General features: G+C 41.0%; 1 protein-coding gene across 3 annotated transcripts in view; it reads right to left on the reverse strand.

Moving 5' to 3' along the window:
* KIF26B (kinesin family member 26B) overlaps positions 1–19,552 on the reverse strand; it is a 323,532-nt gene that overhangs the window by 48,815 nt on the left and 255,165 nt on the right. The window lies entirely within an intron of this gene.

Below are 19,552 nucleotides of genomic sequence, written 5' to 3' on the forward strand. Positions count from 1 at the left end.
CACCCTTTAAATTTAGGGGTTCTTATTTGAAATTCTCCCATTCATTAAAAAAAACACTATATAAAAAGTAGAGGGGTTTCATTTGATAACTAGGAAGTTTGAAGTACTGTGGCAGGGATCTGGTGACCAAGTGGAAAACTAATTCACACTAAACCAAACCTAAAGTTGGAGGCTTAATCAGAATGGTTTCCACTGTTTTTACCCAGAGTAGGCTTTGTCTATACACAGAGTAAGTGTACACAAAATGGCTGCCATGTGAAGTCTGTTTGAAATAACTCTCCATGGTAACTGCCTGCATGCACTGAGCCTTTCATGTGCTATGGCCCAACATCAGCGAGCTTTTCTATATCATCTTTATTCTTAAAAAAAAAAAAAAAGGTTTGCAGTGGTAGTGAAAAAAATATCTCTGCACACCAACAGCAACCAGCATGTGAAGCAAATTAAATCAACCTCTAATGGGTGGTTGCTTTCCTATCCACTGACTCTTAGAAATTGGCTAGACATGTCAAAAGCCTTCAATTATTTGTTTATTTAATTATCACATTTGTATTCTAGTCATTCTACAAGGAGTCCTGAGTAGCATACATTGGGCTATCCAATTTTAATCTGAAATTTCATGGTCCTTCAAAGATATCCTGGTATTTACTTGTTTACCATGATGCCATTCATTAGCTACGAACTCGAATAGATATTTATTTATTGCTCCAGTGTCATTGACACAGGAGCCTACATTCCTCAATAGTTTTGAAATCTGAGAGTAAGACATTCCCAAAATGCACTTGGCAAAACTGCCACCTAGCTTGAATTTTTACCTGAGCAAGCCCTACGAGGCCAAGAAGCTTATCACACATCTGGTTCAGCAGGAAGGCAACACCAACAGTGCATCACATCTGTTGTCACATTGCAAAAGATTATATCAAGAGTGGATTAGAACATATAAGAAACTGCCTTGGCTCGGATCAAAGGTTCATCCGTTTCCAACTGTGGCCTGCCAGATGCCCCTAAAAGCTCACAAGCCTGGTATGATAGCAATAGCAATTGTCTGTTTTTGTCCCCGCAGAATCTGGTACTGTCAGGTATATTTCCTTCGTTGTATTTATATGCCATTCTTCCTCCAAAGAACACAGAGCAGCTTACATAGGGTTCCTAGGTGGTCTCTCATCCAGACACTTCTCAAGCCAGACCTTGTCAGCTTCAGCAATTGAACTGCATCACATGCCTTAAGAAGATTTCCTGGGCTCCTGAGGAACATAGCAGATGGCAATGGCACCTGATTGCTGCTTCTAACACCAGTTGATTGACTACCAGGGCAGGCAAGCAAGCAGTGAGTGGTTCTGACTTATCTTTCTATTGCCACCTACTGCACATCCAGCCACCATTTTGGGAGAGAGGGAAGCTTGGAGCAGCCATTGCCACTGTGAAAAAGAGGCAGATGGGGAGGAATGGGGGAGAAGGTGAGAGAAAAGAGATTGTCTCCTGTTGCTGTTTTGTCTCAAGCATCTGAAAATCAAACGCATACCACCTCTGGACATTAAGGCTTCAGTTCTAACTGTCATGTTTAATAGCTGTTGATGATAATTCGTACGCTAAGCTACAGGCCATAACATCTTCTGGTATGTAAATCATCAAGAAAAAGGTAGCTGCCTTTTCTAAAAACAGCTTTTGCTTTTCTGACAATGGACCAGAGTACCTAAGCAAGAGCAGAGGCATCTACATGGTCTGGATATATTCTTAACTGACAGTAAAGGAGAGGAAAAACTAAAAGTCATTATTACTGCACTAATCCTACTATTCAACTCAGATTCGACGTAAGAACATAGATCCTGTGGCACGTAAGTGTGGGGGCACTAGACATGCCTATCGCTGATGACTAGAGAGTGACATCAGAGGAAGCTTTTTGTAGATGTTTGTTTAGAGACATGTAACAGGGGAGTCATTACATCCATATAATTACATCTTGCTACTGACAAGACTTAACAAGTATGTATAGCTGTACACCAATTTCTTAAGACTGTTGTGCAGTCCAACTGTGTGCTTATAGTCTCAGAAATGCACTCTGGCTTTATATCCAATTAATTCTGAAAGATAGCAAGTTCTCCAATGAACACTAAATAAATAAAATCAATAGCTAAATGGCTGTTTTGAGAGTACAGGACATTATGGCTTTGCTAACATCTTCCAATAGTTCAGGTTTGCTTACTTTTCCCATGTGATACATGCCTTTTATTACAGTGTACAGCAACTGCACTTTTTGACAGCCCCCACTTAGTCATTTTAAGAGGGTTTATGATCGTACACAAGAGAACAAATTTTATCTTGACTTCAATACTTTGTAGCCTAATGGAAACTAGTTCAGTAAATATGTCATTATATCATATCAAGGTCACATGGAAGGAATGGGATCCCAATGGCGTGCCATGCTTGCTCTACTGCAGCCAGTGAAAGCTTTGCTCATTTCAATTTTGATAGCAATAAGGGCATTTTCATTCACCCTTTCCCCAAAATCTATTTATTTATTTATTACATTTTTATACCGCCCAATAGCCGAAGCTAATTGTTTTGTTGTTGTTGTGTTGTTGTTGTTGTGTGTGTTTTTTAATACAGCAGTGCTTAGGCCCTAAGATTTACAAATCTAAAAGAGCACCCCATCCTCTAATTGAGGGAAACTATTTAGGTGCTATTCAGGGCTGGCCCTACCATGAGATGGACTGAAATCCTTGCATCAGGTGGTGGAATGGGTGGAGTGGAAAACTGCACCATTCCCCCCCCCACTACCTCCAGCAGGTGTTCTAGAGAGACCCACTAACTGCTCCCCTACTGTGGAATTTGCTGCAGCTGAAGTGCGAGTCCATTGGGGCTCAGTGACACTAGTGGGTGCTCCAGACAGCCCCACCAAACCCTCTCTCACTGTGGCAAATCCGACAGCAAGAGAGCAGCTGGTGGGATTTTCTGGAGCAGAAGTCGGCTGGCTGCTCTCAGCCACCTGCCCTAAAATTCCCTCCATGAGCACTAGACAGTGGATGGGTGGACTCTTGTGAGGGCTGTGCCAGCCACTTCTTCCAGTCATGCAGCTCTTCAGAGAGCCAATGTGGCGGTGGTGGTAAAGCTAAGAGGAAGGGATGGGGAGCAATGAGCGAAGGGGAAGGGCTGGGGTGTGATGGGGTAAGGGTAAGGGGTGGGAACTCATGACAATGTAAGAGGAAGGGATGGGGTGCAATGAGGCAAGGGGAGAGCGAGTGACAAGGGAAGGGGTGGTACAGGATGAGGTAAGGAGAAGGGGGCACACAACTAGGTACGAGTAAGGGGAGAGGTGATGAGGTAAGGGCAAGGGGGCATTAAAATATAAGGGGAAGTGATGAGGTGTGCATCACTTGTGAGGGAAGGGGTGGATGGGGGAATGTGATGGGGAAAAACTGGGGGCATGTGCAATAAAAGATGGGGAAGGGGTGAAGGGGCATAACACAGTAAATGGAAGGGTGTGTGAGGTGGCTGTGGGAAGGGGAGAGTGCAAGGTGGCAGCAGCAGCAGTGCATGTATTTTCAGGCCTTGGGCGATGGGAGAGCTTGCCCTACGCCTGTACAGATTAATGGATAAGTTGGAACAGTCTGCCCTTCAGCACACACTGAGGTTCTCTTGATCAAGGTTGATATATGATGCTTCTCCCAGCAGTAGGCAATAGTCAGGTAAGTTAATATCCTTAACTCTTGGAACCTGGTGCATGGCAATATGGCTAGAGTGTTGGACTAGGACTGATGAAACCCTGGTTCAACTCCACTCAATCATGAAACTGCCTGGGTAACTGGCTGGCAGCCTAACCTACCTCACAGTGTTGTTGTGAGAATAAATATAAGGGCCACCCTGAACTCCTTGGAGGAGGGTGGAATAGAAGGGTACTCAATCAGTCAATCAACAAAATAACATTTCTCACTTAAGTGGCTATGAAATAGCCATCCTATTGGCTCAGTAGTGTGAAATCCTATTGTGTCTTTAGCTACACTTAAGACAAAGTCAAAGAGATATGAGTCAAATGGTTTCCCTAAATGAGGAATTTATTACAAGCTTGTAATTAGCCACTCACAAAAGTGTTCAGGTCCATTGCATGACTTCGTCAACAACCAGGACATCTCCTGCGGTATCCCCTGGAAATCCCGCTATGAAAAGAACCACTTTTAATGAGGTAACATCTGGGGGGAAACAGAATCTTCTGCCACTAGATGCCACTGTCTCAAAAGAAGCAAAGGGATGGGAAAAATCTCTTCACTGGCTGCCAATTAGTTTCCAGGCGAAGAATAAAGTGTTGGTTATCAACTTTAAAGCCCTACATGGTTTGGGTCCAGGCTGCCTGCGGGATCGCCTTCTCCCATACAATCTGCCCCGCACACTCAGGTCCTCTGGGAAGAATTTACTTCAGCTAACAAAAACAAGGCTGATAACTATTACCCAGAGGACCTTTTCTTCTGCCGCTCCCAGTTTGTGGAATGGCTTGCCGGGAGAGATTCGTCAACTTAACAGTCTTCCAGAATTTAAGAAAGCCATAAATAATAATAATAATAATAATAATAATAATAATTTTAATATTATTATTATTATTATTATTATTATTATTATTATTTTAAAGACTGATCTCTTCTAGCAGGCCTACCCAGTTGAATTTTAAGATGCCTTTTTTAATGGTGTGCTGCTTTTAATGATGCACTAGTTTTAAATGTTTGGATTAGTTGTATGTATTTTATGTTTTTATTTGTGTTGTACCCCGCCTCGATCCAGAAGGAGAGGCGGGTAACAAATAAATATAGTAGTAGTAGTAGTAGTAGTAGTAGTAGTAGTAGTATTCAATTCAAAGCACGTGGTTGCCTGTGCATAACAATCACACCAAAGAACTAGGAAGCCCAAAGCCCCAGATAAGCAATGCAATTTCCCCTTAATGTAGAGCCGTTCAAAGAGACAGATCTCATCACCACCAAATTCTTTCTACTAATAGCATTTCCAAATGGCATTTGTAATGCTCTTGCTTTTCTAAAGTTCTCAACATCTCTGAACAAGTCATCTTTGTGGGTGACATTGTAATTCTGCACTGATGCTAAGAGATGATATTAAAAGAGAACAGATGGACTGCTAGGTAATGATGAGTGATCAATCCTCCAAGACGTATTTTAAAAGTTCAGTTAACTCTTTAAAAATTGGCAGTAGGCCTAGTAGCAGTTCTAGCAGCAGTAGATTCTTCCCAACAAGTCTGCTAAATAACTAAAGCCATTCTTTCCCCCACACCCCAAAAGCACAAAGCAAAAATGAGACAAACTTGCTACAAACACAGAATTACAAAGAACTACTACATCAAAGAATACTTCATCTCAGACAAAGCTCTAATTAAGATCATTTCAATATGTGGTTCCACAGTACGTAGATCATTCTTACACAGATTGAAGCATTGTACAACTATGTAAACCACAAAGAAATTAATAGGCTAAAAATAATGCTTTCAAGAGACTGCTGCTTCAGTAATATTATCTCCCCCTTTTAGAAGTTAAATGTTTAAGAAAATGTGGCGTACTAGTATCTTAAAATGAAATTAAAACACATACTGGAGGCTTCATGAGATTGTCACTTATTAATAAATACATTTTCTGGATAGGGAACATGTCTGAGCCATGTTCTGAAAGGTAAGGTGTAAATTAAGTGTCCAACGGTGTATAAATTACTTTAGTTAATAATTCAAGAAAACAGACCAAAAGTCTGCAAATAACAAGTTTAGAGTAAAGAAGATGATTTGAGGAAGACTGCCATGGCACCGATATAACCACAAGAAACACATTGTGAAAAGCATGTGATGCCTTTTGGGGTTCTGTCCTCCATACTGTTAGAATCAGTCTTGGGCTCAGCAAAGTTCTTCTTCTGCTGAACTTTGTGCTTGCCAATTCTTCCTTCTCTCTGAAACCTGCTGTGCTCTCTAAAAAGCAGCTCCAGAGGGATGGGGGAATGTTCAGTATAGCATGGGAGATGGTGTGTGGGTGTGTGTGTAAAGGGACTGGCAAAAAATCCTGCCCCAAAATGTGCTACCCCCTTCTTCCGATGAGAACCACTGAATCCCAGTTCCCTCCACAAATGGAAGGAGCCCTTTCATTCACGATCTGGATCCCACCTATTGGCTCCAATACAGAGAAAATGAGTCATGCTTTAGTCCTGTTGAAATGGGACAAGTTAATTCAGACAAAAGTCCTATTGATTTCAATGGGCCTTCAACGTGACTACCCTTTTCTGGATTGTGATGATTATATTTAGCTATTAAGCAACTTTTTAAAAGGCGGAAGAATGTGATCCATTTAAAAGTTATAGCATTCTACACAGTGCATATTTGAGCATGCAAAACTTCAGGCAAAGGCAAGCCAAAGCAAAATAAAATGGCATGACTATGTCCCATGCAGTTAAGCCTCATTACAGGAACATTGTAGTGCAGCTGTTTCTTGAAAACCTTAGCTTTCTTTTAAAGAACTGCAAAGTCATGTTTGAAAATAAACTTTATGGAAGTATGTGGGGTGATTGACTGATGAAGGATGGTTGGTGGCAGGAGCATCCAGGAATGGTTCATATGGAGGCAAATTAAGTCAAAACAATTAAATACAATTTAAAAACAATAAGATAATAAAAACGAGTGCTTTACTAGAGCATAAAATAATAAAAACTCCCATAATTTTGGCTTGGTAAACCAAGGGATTTTCTTGAATGATCAGAAAAACATGTAGGTTTTTCTCAGTTTAATTCCAAACTTGGAAGCCCCTTGCACTGTAGATGACATAATCAAACCCCCCCTTTTTTTCAGCTGTCTGGCTTTGCCCAGCAGTGGTTGCAGCAGCAGTACCAGAATTCTAAGGTCCCCAATGTCTCTTTCTCCACTGGTACCTGAAATATTAGCATCCCATATGCCAGGGACCCTAGAAGATGTAAAAATTTACAACTCACAGAAACCGTGATTCCTGGGATTATAATGTTCATGTTCCAGGAGGCAGGGAACATTTGCGGCCTCTAGGGCCATAGCTAGACCTAAGGTTTATCCCAGGATTGTCCTGGGGTCAAACCTGTTCATCTAAGTGCCACACAGGGCATCCAGCGCTCAGGCAGGGACAAACCCAGGATGATCCCAGGATAAACCTTAGGTCTAGCTATGGCCTAGATCTCTCTTTCTCTCTCTCTTCCTCCCTCCCTCCACTGGTGCAGCCGCCAAGTAACTGGAAAGGGGGTGATGGGTCAAACCAGGAAGTTCTTCTCCACCTCAGCTTGTGCTACAATCTGTAAAAGAACTCAGGGAGGATGGTGTTAAGTTTGGCATACCCATTACAACCTGGGGGGAAACTGTATACCAAACAAATCCTGAACCTGTCCAAATGTGTCTGCATCACTAATAAAATCATATATTTTAAATACACAAACAGCAAGCAAGTCTAGAATATCTTTACAGTAACCATCTCTAAAAAGAGTGAACATTTTTGTGAACTGCCCAGAGAGCTTCAGCTGTGGGATGGTATATACAGAAATATAATCAATGAAATGAAACATAACCTTTGCAGGTTTCCCCCATTGTGGACAGTGATTGGGAAACTACTTTGATTCATATCATTTCATGGAGGATTAAGCCATGTTAAAACCTTTGGACTTTGCCTGTTGGAAATGCCAAGAAAATGCTCATATGTCTTGAATAACAGAGAACTGTGAGGGGTCTGTTACACTGACTTGAAGGAAGATGTGCCCCTAAGTAAATGGTTCAAAGAGCAGTAGTTCCTTCCTAACTGTGTCGAAGGGAATGAAAAATTATATGACGTATGAGAACAAATCAGGGAGCATGGAGAAGGCCTCCATTATATCAAGACACTACAATCACGCAGGAGATGAAACACAGACCCTGGAAAGTGCTGCTGCCCATTTTGCTTTATTATTGTCTGATATTGTTTTAAACTCTTTGTTCTGGTAGCTGCTTTTGGTGGTATCCAGCTAGTGTCCCTCTGCTATCAGAATGCATTCATTAGTGGAATGGGGAGGGGGAGATTTTCAGTTATTCCCCCTCCTCCAGCAACCTTGTGTGCCTTCCAAAGTCTGCTCCAGATGATTGGGGGGCTCTCTGGAACAGATTTAGGGGTATCCGGGTGCAGGGCGATAGCAAATCATAGAAAACTGCCCCCTCGCATTCCACAGATGGATGCCTTTTATCAGTAGAAGGAAACTAGCTGGATACCATCCTTTGGGGAATCTTCTGGAATGAAAAACAGGATATAATGTATTTCAAGTTGTTGTTGTTTTTTAAAATCCAGTATTAATAAAGAACATAGATGGGGCTATTTCATCCAAATGCATGTACATCATTTGATTTCTCTTCTCTTGATGATTGTACTACACTTGATGTCTAGCAGCTAATTGTGTAAACCAACTCCGTTGAAAACCTTGCCTTGGTGAGGATATGAGGTGATGTGAAACATTGGCCAGCTGTTATATCTGTAACAGCACATTTACACATGCAAGCCATCACTTTATATTGCAGACATTGATCTGATTCACAAGATCACTGTGGCTTAACCAATAGGCCATGGGTAATTTAGGGTTCTTGCCCCCTCAAATAAGCCATGCTGCCTGGGTTCAGACAACACAAAAAGCAGGTAATTAAGCAAATGACGCCTGGCATGGCTTGTTTAAGCTGCAGTGATTTGTGTGAATCATTGAGAGAGGCACATGCATGTGTGCATGAGCCTAGGGAGTTACTTGCTTAACAATTTAGAAAATTAGGATATGTAATTGTCATAATTTCTAGGGCCTGATTAGTTTCCATTTTATAAAAGGCACACATTTCTATTTTTGTAGACAGCAACCAATTAAAGCCAGTTCCAGCCAATCTATGCATGTACTATGTTCCATTATTTTGTCTGTTTCTTACACATTTCCCCTGACCAGGCTTGTGAGGCAGATTCTGCCTGACTGCTTTCCTTTCATGGAACACCACCATTTCAATTGCTAGGCAGAAGCTCCCACTTATCATGCACGCCTACTCCAGCCCTGACTGGCTTTTCAGGGCTTGCCTGATCCAAGTTCATAGAGGAAGTTGTGGTCATCCTCTCTCTCTCTCTCTCTCTCTCTCTCTCTCTCTCTCTCTCTCTCTCTCTCTCTCTCTCTCTCTCTCTGTGTCTCTCTCTCTCAATATATAGATATATCCTGAAAGCTTTTTCTGGACTGGATGAGGAACTCGGTCTCAACAAGATGGAGACACTGTTGGTAGGTTGTTTGTGTGAACAGAAGAGAAGATAGTGTTCAACATGTTCTGGATTGAGATGCATTTCCCTTTAATGATCTGGCTCATAGTCTGGGGATGCTAATAAATACAGTGTCACCACTGAATACCAAAGAGTTACACAATCCAACTGTGACCTTTCCTCGATGGAGATAACCTGGTCAGGGTTATCCATGCTGTAGTTGCCTCCAGATTAGTTTACTGCCATATTTTGAACATGGGGGTCTCTTTGAAGACTTCTCTGAAACTTCATTTAATCTAAAATACAGTTTCTAGATTACTGGAAGTAACCAAAGGGGCCATTTCTAAGACAACTTGTTTTAAACAACTAAAGGCATAATTCAAAGTTTAGGGCCTTTAAAGCCCTAAGTGGCTTGGGCCTGAGAGATCTAAAGGACCTCTTCATTCCACATGAACCTCCCTGGATGTTATGATCATCCCAGAGGCCATCCTTAGAAGTCGTCCTGTGAATCCCCTGCTTTCTGATGTTAGGCAGATGAAAACTGGAGGCAGGGCCTTTTCAGTTATAGCACCCAATGTGTGGAATGCCTTCCTGTGGGAAGCTTATCCAGCATCAAATCTGATGTCTTTCTGATGCCAGATGAAGACCTTCCAAGCATGTCACCTGACCAGATTTTCATCTAGCAGTTTTATTGTTAACTGCTGTTATGATTTGCTTTGATTTGTGTTGAGTGTTCTGGGTTGAGCTGCATTCCCCTTGAATTATCCCCTCATTGTTATGGGTGGCTCTTAGACACCCTGGGAGTTTCTGTAACTGAAAGTTGTTATACACATTTTACTAATAAGAAAATAAAAAATAAAGGCTGGGAATCTTGCCCTAGGAGATTCTGACTTGCAGATCCAACTTGTAGTTGTAGCTTTCTGTTAGGGAGTAACTTCTTGTTTGAAATCCCTTATTTCTGACAACAGCATAATGAAGGGAAGTTTCCATGTACTCCATAGCTTATGAAAATGGGTTTTAAATTGGCTAGAACTCTGTAGCTATGCATGTATATGTGTGCCTCGTCCTTCCTGTCACCCTCGGACAACAAATGTTTGCTTTTGAGCCAGGGTTTGGATTATATTGTTTTCTTGTATGTTTGACTGTCAAGTGATTTTTGAGTTCATAATAATAAGCGTATGTTTCTATTTTATTTGCATTAGTAGGCTTATGGATTTAAACCTCTAAGCCTTTCTGTGCTTTACTGCTCTATTCATGTTCTGTATTGACAACCAGATATCTTGGTTTTTCTAAGAGACATTGAGGCATCCCCAAATGCCTAGGACAGTTGGTCTGTTAGGAAGTGATTACTACCATTTTGGGAACTTCTTTGCTTTCTACTGGTAGCTAGCTGAGAGCACATGGTGAGGTTAATAAAAACACTTACTTGGCCAAAATTTCACACAAGGATACAGCAGAAAGTTTCTTAAAAATGTCACTGCAGATACACACACACACAGCATTCTAAAGCAGATGTCTCTTTAGAAGTGTAATCCAAACTAACAGAAGCCAATGAAATTGCCACTAATTTCAGAATTGCAGTGAATATTTGTAGAAGTATTAAGCTGAAATGGGATACAACATTTCACAACCACCCAATATAGCTTAGATATTGCAAGTCATTTTATGAAGATGTTTTGCGTTGAAAAGTGGGGAATAAATACCTCAATAAATAAATGCCCCCTTTTTTATAGGGTGGGGGCCCTTACAGGAGCTTGAATTTCGGTGACAGCTTCACTCCCACCCTTTAAATGACATTTTTTGTATTAAAAATGAAACTTCAGAAATATTCAGCATGACATTAATTTATTGTGATAGGTAGTGGGTGATTCCATCCCCAATAGATGAGAACTCTTCTTGTAGTGACTGCAATGCCTAAGAGATCTTACCTGTTTTTGAGTTCTGTTAGTATCATGTCTGTCCATCTGAAGAGTTATATGTCATTAATAGAACTTATTCCAGATGGGAAGAATAATATAGGATTTGACTTTAAGTAGTAACATAGGAGACTCATATAAGGCATTATAAAAACCAGCTTTGCCAAGTTTCAAATGAAGTCTCTTTGTTATAGCACTGTTAATCACCATATAAACATCCCAAGTGGTATAAATCTCTCACTGGGGGGAAATTAAAGAAGTGGAAATGTTTCCAGTTTAATGGGTTTGATTTGGCTACTATGTGACGGAAATGTTCTAAGAAATGCTCTATAAACCAATTATGCAAGAAGCAGCCACCCAAACTAATCCAAACAGCCTATGAAGTTGTAAGAAACAGGTCCATCCCTTTAAGCATACTTTTTGTGCCAGGAAAATGGAGAGAGGTAATAGGGAGAGCAAGCAAAGAAGGATAGACCAGCTGGGTTGAAAGGCTGGCAACCCTACGGATTGCTTCATTCAAGGTGATAATCGTGGGATTAACTCAGGAATTCTCTCTGCAAAACTGTAGTAGGTTATAGTAAAACCTGCCCATGTTCAAAATGATATTGTAGAACTATACAAATATAGGTTCTTATCATACCAATGCCAATTTCCAGAAGTTTACTGTGCAGATACTATAGATCACTGGTAAGTTAAATCAACCTCAACTTACCAATAGCCCATATACTACTCAAGGAGATAAAGCTTAGAAACATGGAATAATCTGTTATAGATATCTTTGGGAAATCTCCTGTATTTCTCAAGTTGACCTTCAGGTGTATTCATTCTGTACTGACAGTTTCATGATTTGGTGATTCCCTTTGCTTCATTTGTTCCTACGCCTTCATCCCAAATGGATTCTACTTGTGCGAGTACAAATAATGATTCTCTGTCCTCTGTGTTTATACCCTTGAAAATCTTGTAAATCGTTCACATAGCTTCCTTTAGTCATTTTTTCCAAGAAAGCTTCAGTTCTTGTACTCACTGCTCATAAATAAATCAATCCCTTTAGACCTTTAATCATTCCTCCTCCTCTCCTTTGAATCTGTTCCAATTTGTCAACATCATTCCCATACAGACATACCCAAAAGGGAACATAATATTTTAGAAATGTTCTCCTGGTGCCTGTCGCTCTGGTGCAGACAACAGTGGTGGTAAGAAAAGGAGCAATCACTGCCTATTTTCTCACTGCTTTTCTGCCTGTCAATTAAACAAGTGGGAGCAATGATGAGAAAGAGAATGAAGAGCAATAACAGCCGGTGATAATGACAGTGAGAAGGGAGACTCACGGAAGGAAGGGTGTCTGGTCAAAAGGCCCTCAAAGACCTGGAGCAGCACTGCTTATGTGGTACCAGCCAATGGAAGGACAACAGAGAGGCAGAAAAATGTTTAATTTATAGAACCTATTTAGTGATTTGTAATGTAAATACGTGTAATCCTTTTTCAATTTTGTAATGCAAATTTTAGACTATTTATAACGTTTTTGAGTCCTTTAATGCCAATTACCAATGGTGTGACCGTAATCCAACGCTAGCAATGCTGCCTGATTTTATCCTGGTTGTGTCTTTATATTGTATTTTATATTATGCTTTTATACTGTTTGTTTTATATTTTGAATGATTGTTATGGTTTTAGTTTTTGTAAACCGCCCAGAGAGCTTCAGCTATTGGGCAGTATAAAGATGCAATAAATAAATAGCACAATGTTATTAAGTGCTTGCTAGGCAAAGGAGAAAAGTGGTGATTCACACCAAAATTCTGTGGCAAACTATGCTGCCAAATTTTGGTGGAAAACCACCACTTTCCTCCTTTGCCTAGCAAGTGCTAGTGACATTGCATTAATGTTGTTTTATGTTAGCACAACATCAGTTGTGCTAGTGCTGTGACAACATTGGATACTTTATTTTAAATACTGAAGAATGGATCCAATTTGCACGGTTTGGAATTGACTTTAGGTTGATACAGCGAAGCCTTCATAGTTGGATATACTGTGCCAACCCTGCCTGCGTGAAGGCACACTTGCTGGCACCCCTAGGCAAGGCCCCTGAGATGGTCCAGCCCTAGTCCTCCGAATGAGGGGGCCTGTCCTCTCCATTACCCTCAGATGGAGCTTCCCCATAGCAAACAGGAAGGGGGCAGTCCTATAACTCGGCCTATAACTGGCTTCAAATTGTTTGTTCTTTTTTTCATACTTTAACTTTGTTATTCAATATTAAGGGCTTATTTTCTGTTTTGTTTTTTGATGGCTAAAAAACATAAATAACATGAATGTTGTATGGTAAAAATCTGCTCACTGAATAATGATGTGACGGTTGGTTGAAATTGATCAAATAGTATCTTTTAAAAAAATGATTTTTGGTTCAAGATGGCAGTCAAAATTTTCACTATTCCTAAAACCATTCCAGACAGAAGTAGAACAAATCCTAAAAATTTCATAGCAATTGGATGTATGGTTTTCGAGTCCAGTGAGGACATACAAACAAACACTACCTTTTATTTACATAGAATAAAGAACAATAAAAACGCATAAGCAAAAAAGAAGGTATCACCAGAAAGCTGTGAAGAAGAGAAGGTTATGGACTATGCTTGAAGAACAGTAATCTTTTGCCTGGGAGGGACATTTGTATGTCCTCTTCCATTAAGTAAAACACTCTCACTGTGCATGATTAAAGGCTATTGTGACATCAGTAGCCATTAGATCAATCTCCACCCCTGTCGTATTTCCAAGCCCTCCTGCTGCTGTGTGAGACAATAAAGAGGTCTGCCAAGTAATCCACAAAGCTTTATTCAGCAAATAAACACCTCTTCACACCTGAAGAGAGCGTAAACACTAGAACTTTCTTCTAGGCTAAAACTTGGCTAACTAAGCAAGACAATTGTCCTTTCAACAAAAGGGAAGGTCTTTTCTCTGAGTCCCTCTGAAGAAGGTTTCCACTGAAGAAGACTTTGGCAAGAAGCTAGACAAGTTGATCACCTCTCGTCTTCTTTTAGCTCCGCCCATTTGAACCTGTGGTGGGCTCTGGGATCTGCCAACTCTGAAGTTCCTTCCCTCTCTGAGGATTGCTGAGTTCCCACAAATTCTGAGTTGTTAACGTTTTCACTAATAAGGCCCAGTGAAGATTCATCACTGGCTAGTGATGAGCCTGGGAAAATCTCTTCCCCCACTTCCTGTGTGTAGGCTGGTATGTTTTTAGTCCTGTTTCTTCTGCTTCAGAATCTGATTCCAATTGGTAGTCTGAAATCCCTTTCCCACACTAAGGGAAACAGGCCTGATCATGACAACCCTCTGCCCTCTCACCTATTTGCATCCTCTGAAGGGGCAGACTGGGCCATGCTGCAAGTTTCAAATATCCCTGGTGGGCATCTCACTAGTATAAAATAAATTGCAGCCTATATGCCAGGTTAGCCTTAGGTACCTAATGGAGGGATGGTGAATTTTATAGAAATATCTAAGCAGCAATAAATAAAAAACCTTCCTCCCCATTTAGCTAATACAATCACATGGTGATGGACTCATGAGTGCTTTCCCCAAGTTGTTTCTTTCCTACTTGTTTGAAACTGGCTTGTGTGAAACGATCCTATGGAGGATCCAACAATATCAACTTTTACAGGGGGCATCATTAAAAGGTGAATAATTCCTGTAATTTTTAACAGCTACTTGCTGATATAAATGTACATAAATGTACGTCCTGAACAGTATTCACCAAATTACATTACAAATTATAGGTAGTCCTAGAAACCCAAACTTCAGAAAGCTGTAGAATTTCAATGCATCTCTAGAAGAAAGATTGGTGTCCTAAAATAAATTAAACTGATTATTTAGTAAGGAATTCATAAATGCCTACCGTTTTCTAAACACATCTCTTGCATTCCAATAGTCATTATACTGTATAAAATGATTATTTCCAAAACAGCATTACCATGAATTATCACCACGGCTGCCTAGCAACCAACATCATTTTTTGAACACTGTGCTCTATGAACTAGTATCTGGAATTTGTGCAAATGAGTATTCATTTGAGGGCTGAAAAGGTGCATTCATCATAGAAATCAGACGCAGATAATATAATGCACTTAGAGAAACAAAGCAGTGGTAACCATTTCTGCACGCATCTGAGTAAAATCTTCTCATTACTGCCTTCAATAAGTCCTATAAAACTTAGTTATGACAGACCGCAATTCCATTATCTTTTCTAGAAAGCCGGGGATTTTTACAGGGTTTGGTATTTAAAGAACAATGGGCCCTTTATTCAGAAGGAAGTTTTGTAAAGCCAAAGTTTATATTGTTTATACCAGGGGTGTTGAATGGCTTTCAGGCTGAAGGCTGAATTCCACTTCAGAGAAGTTCTCGTGGGCTGAAAGAGGCAAAAGGGACAAAAGAGGCAAAAGGAAAGGGCCCAAAATACAAAATAGCCAACATATCTGAGCTTAAGTCTCTTAGGACCAGTAACTAAGCCTTAGAAGAGGCATTTCGACCTCTAAAGGCTCCATCACACTAGCGTTTTATTGCACTCGCCTCATGGCTGGTTTGTGGTTTTGCAGCACAGCACTCAGATGACGTCATACCTGTCCTGCAAACACCCCCCTCTTCCCCTCCCTTTTTAGTGTCTTCCTAGAGCAGGGAAAGTCTGGATTATTTTCCGCAAATGGAATTAAAGCGCCCTTCAGCCCCCGTGTAGTGCAGTCCTCTCGCTATTTCCTTTACTGGGTGTGTGAGCTTTGAAGGGAGAGCTTGCTGATGAAAGGGAGGGCGGGGCGGTTCTCCTTTTCCAGCACTGTGTCAAACCAATGCACTTGTGCTGAGTGGGTTGAATGGACTTTTACTGCTCCAACCCCACTCTCATTGCCCGCAGAAATGAAGCCCAGCCAATGAAATGTTAAATCAGTAAATCGCTAGGCAACAAAGCCAGAGCAAGGTGGGGTAGGGGCCCACACCCATCACAATGTTACAACCAATGAACTGGAGGAAGAAGGAGAAGGGGCAAGGCGGGGCAGAGTGGAAAAGGTTTCATTGGTGTAGCGTGATACCACAAACCCACGTGAAAGGGGCCATTAGCTTGATGCGCTAATGAAATGGAGCTAGAAATCACAGAGACAAACGGTGGGGGGGAGTGGGTGTGATGGAGCCCTAAGAATGGGGAAAACTTGAACAAAAGTCAGGAAACCAAAAAACAATTGCTAGTCATGAGAATGGGGCTGGGTCCGGAAGAAGGGGTGGGCCCCACTGGGTAAAACTGGGACTCCAAGAGGGCAGGAGTTGGCCCCCAGGCCTGAGGATTTGCATTTGTACCCAGAGCATGCCTCTGCTTGCAAGCTTCCTCACTCATTTCAATGAACGAGAAAGCTCTAGTAATGGGCATTACATCTGATTGTCAGGGGAGGTGTTGAAAAGTGAACTCCCTGAGTTTGAAGCATCACATTCCATTCCATATCAGGCCCAGACTCCTCAGGAGGCCAAGCCCACAATAACTCCCTGAACTTCAAGCCGATTCAGCTGAATTGCCAGCCACTGCCCACTCCCATCCCACCCACTTACAGGACTTACTTGAAGCCTCCGTGTGCACCAGCAAGCCACCCATCCTCCATAGATCTACTGTTGGAAACTATGGCAGCCAGAAAGGGCCATTTCTGACCATTGTAGTTTTGTAACAGTAGATCTACAGCAGGTCAGAGCACAACACCCTTCCTGCTTTGGATTTGGAACAAAATCCAAAGTGGGCTGGAGTGGCATTGAGACACCCCAAGTTGAATCAGGGCCAATTTGGAAGCTCCGAATCATGCTCCAAGTTGAATTGGTGTGTATGTGCACATCCCTGGTGCTTTCCCTTTCTTTTAAGTATAAGTTTTAAATTTTGTATACTTTTTTTTTAATGTCCACTGTTTTTAACTTTTGTAAACCGCCCAGAGAGCTTCGGCTATGGGGCGGTATATAAATGTAATAAAATAAATAAATAAATAAATAAATAAATAACTTTCCTGGTCACCTTTTCACTTCCCTTTTGCCTGCCCTAAACTTGTCTAGTAGCAGTGAGAAGGGCTTGCAGTGGAACCTCCCCCTGTTCCTGATGGCTCCTAGTGGTGGCACACATCTTGCCACGAGCCCTCTGTGTTACTGCCACTGCCATGTAAACTTTAGAAATGGAAAGCTAGAAGAGTCAGTGTGGCTTCTAAAAACCATTATGCCTTGATTCTTATCAGGCCTGAAATTTTTAAAAAAAATGGGCATTTTAATTGGGCTCATATAGGTAATTCTTTATTATTAGGCAAAGGAGTGACTCTACTGAAATGAATGGTTAAAACTATGCAGATGAGACTGAGACTAGAATGCACACTACAAATCTGTATTTCTATTTTACCTGGGCATATTCATACCAACTAGATAAATGTATATACAGATAAAGGTGTAACAGGATTTTCAGGGAGCGCATTTTTGCTCGGACTCAGAAGTCAATCATCCACAGCTGGTCTGGCTGGCATCAAGAGTGAGTAAGTTTATTATTTATTATTTATTTATTTATTTATTACATTTCTATACCGCCCAATAGCTGGAGCTCTCTACACCTGAGTCAGGCAGGCTCTTTATTTCAATTAAACTATTACTCCTATTGGCTTGTGGGCTTCCAGTTCAGGGTGGGGGGCTCCGTTCAATAGATCTGGAGGACACCAGGTTGGAGAAGGCTGGAGTAGAGACTTCCACCAGCAGCAGTGGAGCTCTGCATCAGCAAAATAAGGGATAAAAGTTCCCTCCATAAATGCACAGGGGCAGATTAACATGTGTGTGTGTGTGTGTGTGTGTGTGTTTGTTTAAGGGGGAACAATGGTTTGAGGGGGGAATTTAAAAATTCCTTAAAAAATCAAGTCATGAATGATCTGATACAACTTGGCATGCCTAAAGCCCTACTTAATAGCTATAATTGTGTCAAGTTTCATCTCTTTATCTTTAAAAATGACAGTGCTTTTTAAAAATAATAATAATTAAACCATGAACTTTAAAAAAAATCCCTAAAAAATCAAGGCTTTAAGGGATCAGCTCCAAACTTGGCATTTCTAATGACCTACTTAAGACCTATCACCATGCTAAGTTTTATCATTTTTCCTTAAGAAATGGGAGCGTTTGATTAATTTCCATTGAATAGAGCAATTATTCGAAAACGGGAGGTTCTCTGATGGGTAATCCGACAGGGTGGAGTAAGGGGAGCCACTCTGAAATTGGGGCAGAGAATTGCCTCAACGGAGCTCTGGCTTAAATTTCAAGGTGGAGAAGACCCGCTTTGCACACCCCTAGTATATATTGCAATTAAGCAGGGAATAAGGGAGAAGACTGACAATACATTAAATGAGTGAATGGATTCAACGTGTCTCCTATTTATTTAAATAAAAAACAAAGAGCAATGGACAGCCTGGTCAGCATCATGGCACACCCATGTTCATCGCCTTGCTTGTGGAACTTGTGGAACAAGTCGGAACCTTGCTGTAGGTGACATTCATCTGGAAAGTTAGAGTTTCTTTAACTTGTGCTGTCCACTTTGTTTTGAATGTGATCCCATGGAGCCACTCAATTGGATGTAATACAGTACCCACTCATATCCAGAACTGATCCTACAGAGAATCAGCTTCAGTGATGTCGATAAAGGGCACTGTATCTCAAGGTCTGTGTGTTCTTATATAAATTATATCCTTGGGACAGTTTCTGTTTGATGGCTGACAAACCATTTGAACAGGCCAAATGCTTCATTTGCAGATAGATTCTGTAAACAGCTTTCTGAGAGAAAGCTTTGTGTTTCTTTTCATGAGATAGATGCAAACATGAGCAAGTGGTCTGGCACCTGTATGTCTGCAGGAACCCAGAAGAACTGTATAGTAACAGCTGTGAATCACTGCAGCAGGAAATTGCCAGTACAGTGAGCGGAAGACATTTTTGGTGCTGCTTTTCTTCCAGATACACTGCCAAGAAAAACAGCTGTTGCAGTTAACTAACACCAATACTCCGTAGGCTAAGCCTGGTGGTATTTCCCCCACTTTTTCTTTAGCCTGCCTTCTTTTTAGGTCCAAACAATCACGTGAAAGCATACAGACATCACAGAGAGATTTTAATTGATATTATCAAGAGCTTGACCTAGAGGCAAATTTCAAACTAGCACTTAAGTTAAAATATATAATTGTACTATAGGCCATACTTTGTCCAAAGTAAACTTTGCTGTAGGAACTGGGTTTCCCACTTTGTAAATCAAGCAAGTGTTCAAAGTTTAACTGGAGAATAATATCATTAAATAGCATACCATGTTTTGCTGTGATCTCTCAATCTTCAAACCAGATATTGCATTTATATTATGTTTTACATTTTCCTCTGAAAACAGGTGCTTGAGTC

Source organism: Elgaria multicarinata, chromosome 4 (genome assembly GCF_023053635.1).
Source record: "Elgaria multicarinata webbii isolate HBS135686 ecotype San Diego chromosome 4, rElgMul1.1.pri, whole genome shotgun sequence".
NCBI lineage: Eukaryota > Metazoa > Chordata > Lepidosauria > Squamata > Anguidae > Elgaria > Elgaria multicarinata.